Genomic DNA, 11,681 nt, shown 5'->3' with positions numbered 1-11,681 from the left:
TATATTCTGGTTTTGATTCTTGATTGAGCTTGAAAACCTCAATCCAAGAGAGTTTAAGATCGGAGATTGTGAATGGATGTATCTGTGGCAAGGATTTCAGAGCGATGCGAAGGAATATGTTCTGGTTTTGATTCTTGATTGGTAACATTGAGCTTGAAAACCTCAATCCAAGAGAGTTTTAAGATCGGAGATTGTGAATGGATGTATCTGTGGCAAGGATTTCAGAGCGATGCGAAGGAATATGTTCTGGTTTTGATTCTTGATTGGTAACATTGAGCTTGAAAGCCTCAATCCAAGAGAGTTTTAAGATCAGAGATTATGAATGGATTATTCTGTGGCAAGTGGATCTGATGAAAGAAATCCATACCGTTCGATCCAAGTGGATCTGATGAAAGAAAATCCATATCCTCGAGCGGGTTGGTGCGTCTCTGAGGAGGCGTTCGATCCAAGTGGATCTGATGAAAGAAAATCCATACCCTCGAGCGGGTTGGTGCGTCTCTGAGGAGGCGTTCGATCCAAGTGGATCTGATGAAAGAAAATCCATACCCTCGAGCGGGTTGGTGCCTCTCCGAGGAGGCGTTCGATCCAAGTGGATCTGATGAGAGAAAATCCATACCCTCGAGCGGGTTGGTGCGTCTCCGAGGAGGCGTTCGATCCAAGTGGATCTGATGAACGAAAATCCATACCCTCGAGCGGGTTGGTGCGTCTCCGAGGAGGCGTTCGATCCAAGTGGATCTGATGAAAGAAAATCCATACCCTCGAGCGGGTTGGTGCGTCTCTGAGGAGGCGTTCGATCCAAGTGGATCTGATGAAAGAAAATCCATACCCTCGAGCGGGTTGGTGCGTCTCCGAGGAGGCGTTCGATCCAAGTGGATCTGATGAAAGAAAATCCATACCCTCGAGCGGGTTGGTGCGTCTCCGAGGAGGCGTTCGATCCAAGTGGGTCTGATGAAAGAAAATCCATACCCTCGAGCGGGTTGGTGCGTCTCCGAGGAGGCGTTCGACCCAAGTGGATCTGATGAAAGAAAATCCATACCCTCGGGCGGGTTGGTGCGTCTCTGAGGAGGCGTTCGATCCAAGTGGATCTGATGAAAGAAAATCCATACCCTCGAGCGGGTTGGTGCGTCTCCGAGGAGGCGTTCGACCCAAGTGGATCTGATGAAAGAAAATCCATACCCTCGAGCGGGTTGGTGCGTCTCTGAGGAGGTATTCGATCCAAGTGGATCTGATGAAAGAAAATCCATACCCTCGGGCGGGTTGGTGCGTCTCTGAGGAGGCGTTCGATCCAAGTGGATCTGATGAGAGGAAATCCATACACTCGAGCAGGCTGGTGCGTCTCTCAGGAGGCGTTCGATCCAAGTGGATCTGATGAGAGGAAATCCATACCTTCGAGCGGGTTGGTGCGTTACTGAGGTGACGTTTGATTCCAATGGATTTTCTTGATGTATAAAATTGGTGACAATTTTTCTTTTGAGTCTGACAGATAACGTTGAAGTTCATATGTCCTTCCATCCATAATTATACTGATGCGTTTGGAATAAAATGGACTTGATTCTAAAGAAATAGAAAGTAATGTAAACATGAGGGAGGATTGAAACGGGTGGATCATATGAAGTTTAATTTAATACTTCGGCAGTTTGACGATGCGAAAGTATAATTATTTAAATGAGATTTAAAATTTCGACGAAGCTTCAACTAAGTCAATGTATTAGATTTTCAATAATTACCATCGATTTAAACAGATTTTCATACTAGGTTATTAAATATGCACCTATTTGATTTATTGTTGTAAACATGATTAAATTGCTATTATTTTCTTATTTTTTGATCTATACTTAATCATTTTTTTCAGTTTATTTACAGGTTTTTTTTATTTATTTTCTGTAGGTTTCAAAACTCAATTTTATATTACAAGTTGTACGTTTATTTTTTAAACCTTGCAATGTCTGTTTCATTTAATCTATTGTGAGAGTAGGGGTAGAGGAAGATGTAGGAAATAATAATAATAAATTAAATTGATCGGGTTTAGATTATATGTAGTTAAGTAACTGGTTTGAAATGATCCTGTTCGAACAAAAAAAATAAAACTAGAGTTAGAATTTATGACAGTTGTGCTCATTCTGCGAATAGAATGACGTGAGAAAAGTCGGAGTCGTATATCGAGATGAGGAATCCACTCTCGAATGAAGTGACTCGCCGTGTAAATCAAATGGAGAGTCACCTCATTCGAGTCGAGATTTCTCACCTCGATATACGACTCCGACTTTTCTCACGTCACTCCATTCGCAGAATGAGCACAAGTGCATCACCAGAGAGCGGAATATGGTTCATAACTACAAACCGCGCGGCAAGCATGCATGCTGCTCATCGGAGCCGAAAACGGGAGAGACGAGCTTCCGCGTGGTACGTTGGTGTGCGTGTCATCCGAGCGCACAGACGAATGGGACAAAAGACGACAGACAGGTTGCTGAACATGAGGAAGGCGATGATTGAGTCAGTTTAGTAAGAGATTTTATCGAGGACAGTTGTGTGTTCAGTTTCGGTGCAAATAAATAAATGAAAAAAAAATGGAAATTGAAAAAAAGAGTTTGGTTCATTTGTTATGTGGAAAGTTCCTACAGGGTGGACCTGGTGAACCTTATTAAATTAAACCTTGTGGGACCTCTGGAACAGCTCCAGAAGTGAACTATTTCAAAAGTAAGTTTTTTGCATCACCATGCAATTCGGGTGGACCTGGTGAACCTAGATTAAATGAATCTTCTTGGACCTGTGGAACAGCACCAGAAGCGAACTGTTTCAAAAGTAGGTTTCTTGCATCACCATGCAATTCGGGTGGACCTGGTGAACCTAGATAGAATCAATCTTCTGGGACCTCTGGAACAGCTCCAGAAGTGAACTGTTTCAAAAGTAAGTTTCTTGCATCACCATGCAATTAGGGTGGACCTGGTGAACCTAGATAGAATCAATCTTCTGGGACTTCTGGAACAGCTTCAGAATATAACTGTTTTGAAAGTAGGTTTCTTGCATCACCATGCAATTCGGGTGGACCTGGTGAACCTAGATAGAATCAATCTTCTGGGACTTCTGGAACAGCTTCAGAATATAACTGTTTTGAAAGTAAGTTTCTTGCATCACCATGCAAATCGGGTGGACCTGGTGAACCTAGATTAAATGAATCTTCTTGGACCTGTGGAACAGCACCAGAAGCGAACTGTTTCAAAAGTAGGTTTCTTGCATCACCATGCAATTCGGGTGGACCTGGTGAACCTTATTAAATTAAACCTTGTGGGACCTCTGGAACAGCTCCAGAAGTGAACTGTTTCAAAAGTAAGTTTCTTGCATCACCATGCAATTAGGGTGGACCTGGTGAACCTCGATTAAATGAATCTTCTTGGACCTGTGGAACAGCACCAGAAGCGAACTGTTTCAAAAGTAGGTTTCTTGCATCACCATGCAATTCGGGTGGACCTGGTGAACCTTATTAAATTAAACCTTGTGGGACCTCTGGAACAGCTCCAGAAGTGAACTGTTTCAAAAGTAAGTTTCTTGCATCACCATGCAATTAGGGTGGACCTGGTGAACCTCGATTAAATGAATCTTCTTGGACCTGTGGAACAGCACCAGAAGCGAACTGTTTCAAAAGTAGGTTTCTTGCATCACCATGCAATTCGGGTGGACCTGGTGAACCTTATTAAATTAAACCTTGTGGGACCTCTGGAACAGCTCCAGAAGTGAACTGTTTCAAAAGTAAGTTTCTTGCATCACCATGCAATTAGGGTGGACCTGGTGAACCTCGATTAAATGAATCTTCTTGGACCTCTGGAACAGCTCCAGAAGTGAACTGTTTCAAAAGTAAGTTTCTTGCATCACCATGCAATTCGGGTGGACCTGGTGAACCTTATTAAATTAAACCTTGTGGGACCTCTGGAACAGCTCCAGAAGTGAACTATTTCAAAAGTAAGTTTTTTGCATCACCATGCAATTCGGGTGGACCTGGTGAACCTAGATTAAATGAATCTTCTTGGACCTGTGGAACAGCACCAGAAGCGAACTGTTTCAAAAGTAGGTTTCTTGCATCACCATGCAATTCGGGTGGACCTGGTGAACCTAGATAGAATCAATCTTCTGGGACCTCTGGAACAGCTCCAGAAGTGAACTGTTTCAAAAGTAAGTTTCTTGCATCACCATGCAACTCGGGTGGACCTGGTGAACCTTATTAAATTAAACCTTGTGGGACCTCTGGAACAGCTCCAGAAGTGAACTATTTCAAAAGTAAGTTTTTTGCATCACCATGCAATTCGGGTGGACCTGGTGAACCTAGATTAAATGAATCTTCTTGGACCTGTGGAACAGCACCAGAAGCGAACTGTTTCAAAAGTAGGTTTCTTGCATCACCATGCAATTCGGGTGGACCTGGTGAACCTAGATAGAATCAATCTTCTGGGACCTCTGGAACAGCTCCAGAAGTGAACTGTTTCAAAAGTAAGTTTCTTGCATCACCATGCAATTAGGGTGGACCTGGTGAACCTAGATAGAATCAATCTTCTGGGACTTCTGGAACAGCTTCAGAATATAACTGTTTTGAAAGTAGGTTTCTTGCATCACCATGCAATTCGGGTGGACCTGGTGAACCTAGATAGAATCAATCTTCTGGGACTTCTGGAACAGCTTCAGAATATAACTGTTTTGAAAGTAAGTTTCTTGCATCACCATGCAAATCGGGTGGACCTGGTGAACCTAGATTAAATGAATCTTCTTGGACCTGTGGAACAGCACCAGAAGCGAACTGTTTCAAAAGTAGGTTTCTTGCATCACCATGCAATTCGGGTGGACCTGGTGAACCTAGATAGAATCAATCTTCTGGGACCTCTGGAACAGCTCCACAAGTGAACTGTTTCAAAAGTAAGTTTCTTGCATCACCATGCAAATCGGGTGGACCTGGTGAACCTCGATTAAATGAATCTTCTTGGACCTGTGGAACAGCACCAGAAGCGAACTGTTTCAAAAGTAGGTTTCTTGCATCACCATGCAAATCGGGTGGACCTGGTGAACCTAGATAGAACCAATCCTCTGGAGCAGCTCCAGAAGTGAACTGTTTCAAAAGTAAGTTTCTTGCATCACCATGCAATTAGGGTGGACCTGGTGAACCTAGATAGAATCAATCTTCTGGGACTGCTGGAACAGCTTCAGAATATAACTGTTTTGAAAGTAAGTTTCTTGCATCACCATGCAAATCGGGTGGACCTGGTGAACCTAGATTAAATGAATCTTCTTGGACCTGTGGAACAGCACCAGAAGCGAACTGTTTCAAAAGTAGGTTTCTTGCATCACCATGCAATTCGGGTGGACCTGGTGAACCTTATTAAATTAAACCTTGTGGGACCTCTGGAACAGCTCCAGAAGTGAACTGTTTCAAAAGTAAGTTTCTTGCATCACCATGCAATTAGGGTGGACCTGGTGAACCTCGATTAAATGAATCTTCTTGGACCTGTGGAACAGCACCAGAAGCGAACTGTTTCAAAAGTAGGTTTCTTGCATCACCATGCAATTCGGGTGGACCTGGCGAACCTTATTAAATTAAACCTTGTGGGACCTCTGGAACAGCTCCAGAAGTGAACTGTTTCAAAAGTAAGTTTCTTGCATCACCATGCAATTAGGGTGGACCTGGTGAACCTAGATAGAATCAATCTTCTGGGACTGCTGGAACAGCTTCAGAATATAACTGTTTTGAAAGTAAGTTTCTTGCATCACCATGCAAATCGGGTGGACCTGGTGAACCTAGATTAAATGAATCTTCTTGGACCTGTGGAACAGCACCAGAAGCGAACTGTTTCAAAAGTAGGTTTCTTGCATCACCATGCAATTCGGGTGGACCTGGTGAACCTTATTAAATTAAACCTTGTGGGACCTCTGGAACAGCTCCAGAAGTGAACTGTTTCAAAAGTAAGTTTCTTGCATCACCATGCAATTAGGGTGGACCTGGTGAACCTCGATTAAATGAATCTTCTTGGACCTGTGGAACAGCACCAGAAGCGAACTGTTTCAAAAGTAGGTTTCTTGCATCACCATGCAAATCGGGTGGACCTGGTGAACCTAGATAGAACCAATCCTCTGGAACAGCTCCAGAAGTGAACTGTTTCAAAAGTAAGTTTCTTGCATCACCATGCAATTCGGGTGGACCTGGTGAACCTAGATAGAATCAATCCTCTGGGACCTCTGGAACAGCTCCAGAAGTGAACTGTTTCAAAAGTAAGTTTCTTGCATCACCATGCAGTTCGGGTGGACCTGGTGAACCCAAAGGGTATTACACTGGAAGTCAAGAAGTGAACTGTTTCAAAATTATGTTTCTTGCATTTCCATGCAATGTGTGAGGACGTGGTGGGTGAGCCTAATAAGATCAAAATAGTCTTGGACCTATGGAACAACTTCTTAAAGAAGTCACGTCCAAATTTTTCGAAGCAAATTCATGATTTTTAGAGTCGGATAGACTAGTTTGCTGTTGACCGTGCCATGCTGATGGACCATACTTACGGTGCATTAAGACGTTTTATTATTTTTTGGGGGTTTTCGGATATTTTAAAGTTACTGGTGAAACTACCCCTTCCTAGACCCCTTCCCCTCACAATTTTATGTATCAAATAATGTTCAACAATATACATATTTTGATGAAATTCAACCCCGTTTGAGACGTGACGATTGTGAGATCAATTGACAGCGCAATAGTCCCTGCTTGCCAAGTAACCGATTTGGTCTTGAAGCGTGATGAATACCAGCCATGGTTGTCAGGAATGGCTGAAATGAATGAAAAAAACATTGTTAATGGAACGTTGATTAACACGTAGGCTTACTCAAAAATTTCAAGCCGCTGGCAAAGGCGCAAAAATTAATACTTTTCAATGAAATTTTGTGGTTTACTTCATTATTAGTTGTAATTTTAGTTGTGCTGGGAACCCAAACAGTTGGAATCAAGTTGACAGTTTTATTCCGGTGGACGTCTTGGTCAGAAGGGGTAAACATAGCATATTCTTCCTTTTCGCAAGGCCCTATTAATTGGAATTGAAATGATTTCCATGTATTATTGTATTATACATTGGGCCAGGAGGTTAAGGTGAAACATCAGAGAATACAAATATGGCTACCCCAATGGCCCACTTGAACCCCTACTCACGTTTTCAAGAGTACTAATCTTAAAAATCCGTAAACAAATGCGCGTGATTTGGAAAAGCTGCCTCTTTTTGGGAACGTTCAAAAATTACGTCCAACATTTGGGGGAGGGGGGGGGGGTCTAGAAAAGTGTGACAGTACGTGTATTGGGTATAGGGAAATTGCGTGACAGAGGGGGGAGGGGGGGTCTGGAAATGCCGAAAAACGATGGACGTAATTTTTGAATCTTCCCTTTGCAGGTGAGCAAAGTCAGGATAAACAAATGCAGCTTGGTTCGATTCTTCGTTCGTCAGATTTGTGCCTCTAAGGTTTGTATACTAAATTGTTATAGGATTTCTTGATGTTCCACCTTAAGAAGTGTATAACTAGTGTAGAACTTTTTAAAGGCGTCCAAAACATTTTCATGTTTGCGTCTAATTTATGTGCGCTTGTAAAAGGTTATGAGGCACGCTAGGTGTAGATTTGTTTGTCCTAAGCAAGGTCCTAAGCATATTGATTTCAACATAAAGTAAATCAATTGCCAGCGGTTTGAAATTTTTGAGTAAGCCCCGTAGCCTACGGGTTAATGAATTACGTCAAACAAGACACTGCTTTTAACAGCAAGTACACTCCCGATCAAACATTTATTGATTTTTAAATTTCGTACAAAAGAGCATTTTTTTTTCTGAGCCCCTATGATTTTTATTAGATTCATTTGGATACCTAAAATCAATTTCAAAGATATTTTATGATATCATTTTTTGACAGCTGGGCAACTGTTTGTCAAATCGCTCCCATACAAACTTTTAAATTGATTTTTAAATAGGTTCTCGTGCTCCAAAAACGACGAAAATTGTATTTCGGAATATGGAATTATCTCAACATCGCTAAAGATAGCAATTGTTAAAGCATCAGATGTTATCTAAATATGATTGATTGATTGATTGATTTGTCTTTATTAGAGAGACTTTCAGCCCTTGGCTGGTTCGTCTCTCGAATATGATTGATCTCTGGAACACAAAAAAGGTTGATTTAAGTTAAGTTCTGTCCATATACCACGTGGACAACTTGCAGGGGGGAAGGGTTCCAGAAAATTCCACGCTTGTCCATGAAGAGGGGTGTGGGGGTTTATCAAATGTCTACGTGGACAGCATTGATTTAAGAATAAAAAAAATCTTTAACGAAACGAATCACTTCGTATCATTTATGTGATATTCTTTCATAATAGTTCTCTAATAGATTTTTCAAGGGGTAGGCGGGGCATAATGAGCTCCTTGTATTTTCACTGTAAATCTTTAAATTAACAAAACAAATTGCTTGATTGTAGCCTAATTATCGTTTACCTTGAAAAATTAATCAAAATGCGTAAAATGGTCATGTACTGGGAAAGTATTATAACAATCAGGTGACCTAAAACAAGATTTTGGGAATCGAAATCACAACTTAGTGGGCATCTATCGATTTTCTTGATATTCCCTAGGCCAATGAAATGTATTTGTAACGCTTTTCAACTATTTGTTTAATTATTTTGTTGAAAAAAAATGCTTCAAAAAGTTGATAGCTGCGTGGGACAAAATGAGCAACTGGTGAAAAAATAATGAAAATGGTGAACATCTTCAACAAACGAATTTTAATTTTGGTTTTCTCTGTTTTGATGCATATAGTAAGGTTTCGTCTGTAATTTACAATTTATTAGCTTGAAAATTTCAGTATCTGTATATTATTACCCTTTAAACATTCCTCAAAAGAAGGTGTCTTGGAACCCCACAGTTCCCTACAAATTAAACCCCGTAATCCAAATTCAAATTCTCATTGATTGTTTTCAGTATGCGTTATCATTGACAAAAATAGTCGATTAGCATTTGATTGTGTAGAAAACTGGTATTGATCATCCTGCCCCACCGGTGCTCATTATGCCCCACCTCCAAAACGCAACTCGCGATTTTACGTTTTTTTAAACATAAAATTTTACAACGTTTATTTATAACTTTATTCGAAATTTCAACGATTAGCTTTTGTAAGTTAAGGTTCAAATGAGGATTGAACGTTAAAATGTCACATTGGTTGCACTTAATTTACTGGATTTTGTGGCAAAATGCTTAAGCTGCTCATTATGCCCCGCCTACCCCTACCGTGCTTTTATATGGTGCTATATTATTGACAGCTCCATATTCTGAACAGTTGGCAAATCTAAAATAGACTTTCCTCTTATGAAGGTACCTACATATTGAATTGAAAGTTTAGGCGTTGATTTTATTGAGTCCCTCTATAAACCAATCCACAGTGGGCCAGGGCCCTGCCGTCAGAGATAAAATGAGAAAGTCGTTATTTTTCCTTACTTTGATTTGAAATTATCTGCTTGGTGCAAGCTTAGTGTTTAGCTGAGACGTGTTTAGCTGTGTTTAGGTAAACATGAATGGATACATACCTGCATGCTTGATACATATCTACGTGGTAAAGACTGCTGTCATGACCGTCACAACTGACTTCTGCTTGTAATGATATCTGCACCAGCGAGCATTAAATTTTGCAGTCGTAGAACAAAGTAGAACTGCTGGATGTGGAAACGACGGTTCTTGAAGGTTTTTCTTCGCAATTGACGTTAGTTGGAATGATTTTACCTCTTCATCCTGGGATCACAGTACGTGCTGTGTGTACTAGAGCGAGTATCGTAGCATAGCTGGATGCTATTTTTTCCAGGCTAAAATGGCCGAGGCGTATTCATTCACCGTAGAGGCCGTTTTGTACTCAAGATGCTTTCTTGCTTCTTTCGTTGATCTATGAAAAAAAAAATGAAAATGATGATTGGATTGATAAATGAATGTGTAGGGATCATAAAGGAATAGAAACTCGAGGGAAAATTTCGGTTTGATTAGGTCGTATGTTGGCTTGGAATCCGATGCAAATTTGGCCCATTCAAATCGAAGGCAAACATTTTTATCAATTTCAATTCGAAACAAACCATGCTGGCAATAAGGATCGAACATAATTAGTGTTACTTTTCTAATTGATGTGAAAGTGATCTCATAATATGGTGTGGGATGAAATCGTTTAGCTGATGGATAGAGCCGATAGCCAGTTCTATGGATGGATGAAATATTATTGCCCAACCGTAACGCACCATCTACCCACGATATGGGACATGTACCTACTAGGGTCTACACCGGTTACTGATAAAAATAAGAAAGAAACTGGGTGTAGATTTGGGTTAAAATAAAATCATAGCTACTTACTTATTGAGTAGTGACAAATAGATGTCATTTTAATCAGCTTTCTTATTCAGTTTCAGTTGCATCCGGTCCGGATCCGGTGCCCTGATGGTTTTCCCTTCACTATTACTTTCGGACAATAGCAATGCATTTTCATTATTGGGAATGACACACCTTATTCCGCCGAAAGTCAGTCCATTATTATACAACTTCGCCAAATTTCTGCTTATCAGAACGTTCACCGGTTACATGCTCCAGAATATCAGCCAATCCCGATTCAGATGACACAGCGGCCTAAACATCTGATCGCCGACCCTTAATAGCGTATCCTACTTGTTCTCCTCCGATGAACGTGACTGCTGCCACAGCGGATTCCCCGAATTCTCCTGAACAATAATCTTCCTGTTTCCTAGCACAATGTCCATATTAGCACAGGTATTCATACTTTATCTGCACACCGTATTCATACTTTATCTGCACACAAACGCTGCGGCCTCGCGTAAATTCCAAATCGGAATCAGCGGCAACACTCGTCGCTCGGGCGCGACTTGACGAAGAACGTCGACACTGAGATCCGGTAGTTTGGTCTAGCAGCCGCCGGTGTCATTTTTGCTGCTGCGCTACTCGGTGAATTGCCCCGCCAATAAACAACAGTTCTGCTCGCGATGATGCTTGCCCGGCGTATTATGTTTCCAGTTCAAAACCGAATTAGCGACATTTTTTCTTTGACTTCCGCTGCCTTTGCCCTGCGTTAAACATAATGTCGGAAGTGGGGCGCTGTATTGTACATCTGGTGCACTATACAGCGCCCCACTTCCGACATTGTGTCCAACGCAAGACAAAAGCAGCGGAAGTCATGGAAAAAATGTCGCTAATTCGGTTTTGAACTGGAAACATAATAAATCGCATCGCCGCACCACACTGACTACTCGCTGTGCCATTTACTTAATAATTTATCGATGGAATTTAGTTTTTTTAACGGAGTAGGTACCTAATGAAAAAAGCGTTTCTTTCTAGCGGGATGATGTTTACACGAGACCACGCATCGTAAAAAAAACATAAACAAAACAAGTTTTGGCGCGGCGAAATAGGGCGAAAGATGAGTAGAAACTGTCAAAATTTTACGAGAGGGGTAAACCGATGCCAAAAAATCTCCCCTAAAATGGTAATCACTGGTCCCCTCGTGAACTTTTGAATAAGAAAGAAGAAGAAAACATGGTACCGAAAATTTTAGGTGGTTTGTACCGCACTCTTACGTCTGTATAAATTCGTCTGTGCCCGTACTTCCACTTCGTTCAGCGACTCACCGATTACTATGAGCACGACGTC

General features: G+C 41.3%; 1 long non-coding RNA gene across 1 annotated transcript; it reads right to left on the bottom strand.

Annotated features, from left to right (window-relative positions):
- Nucleotides 1-6,217: 6,217 nt before the first annotated feature.
- LOC115264405 (uncharacterized) lies at nucleotides 6,218-11,019 on the bottom strand. The gene is made up of 3 exons (XR_003896172.2): nucleotides 10,377-11,019; nucleotides 9,572-9,921; nucleotides 6,218-6,792 (listed from the first exon to the last, which is right to left on the bottom strand). It is a non-coding gene; the product is annotated as an uncharacterized LOC115264405 (long non-coding RNA).
- Between the last annotated feature and the right edge of the window lie 662 nt (nucleotides 11,020-11,681).

Source organism: Aedes albopictus, chromosome 1 (genome assembly GCF_035046485.1).
Source record: "Aedes albopictus strain Foshan chromosome 1, AalbF5, whole genome shotgun sequence".
Lineage (NCBI taxonomy): Eukaryota > Metazoa > Arthropoda > Insecta > Diptera > Culicidae > Aedes > Aedes albopictus.
Note: the sequence above shows the minus strand (reverse complement) of the source record. Positions and strands in the feature narration are given on the sequence as shown.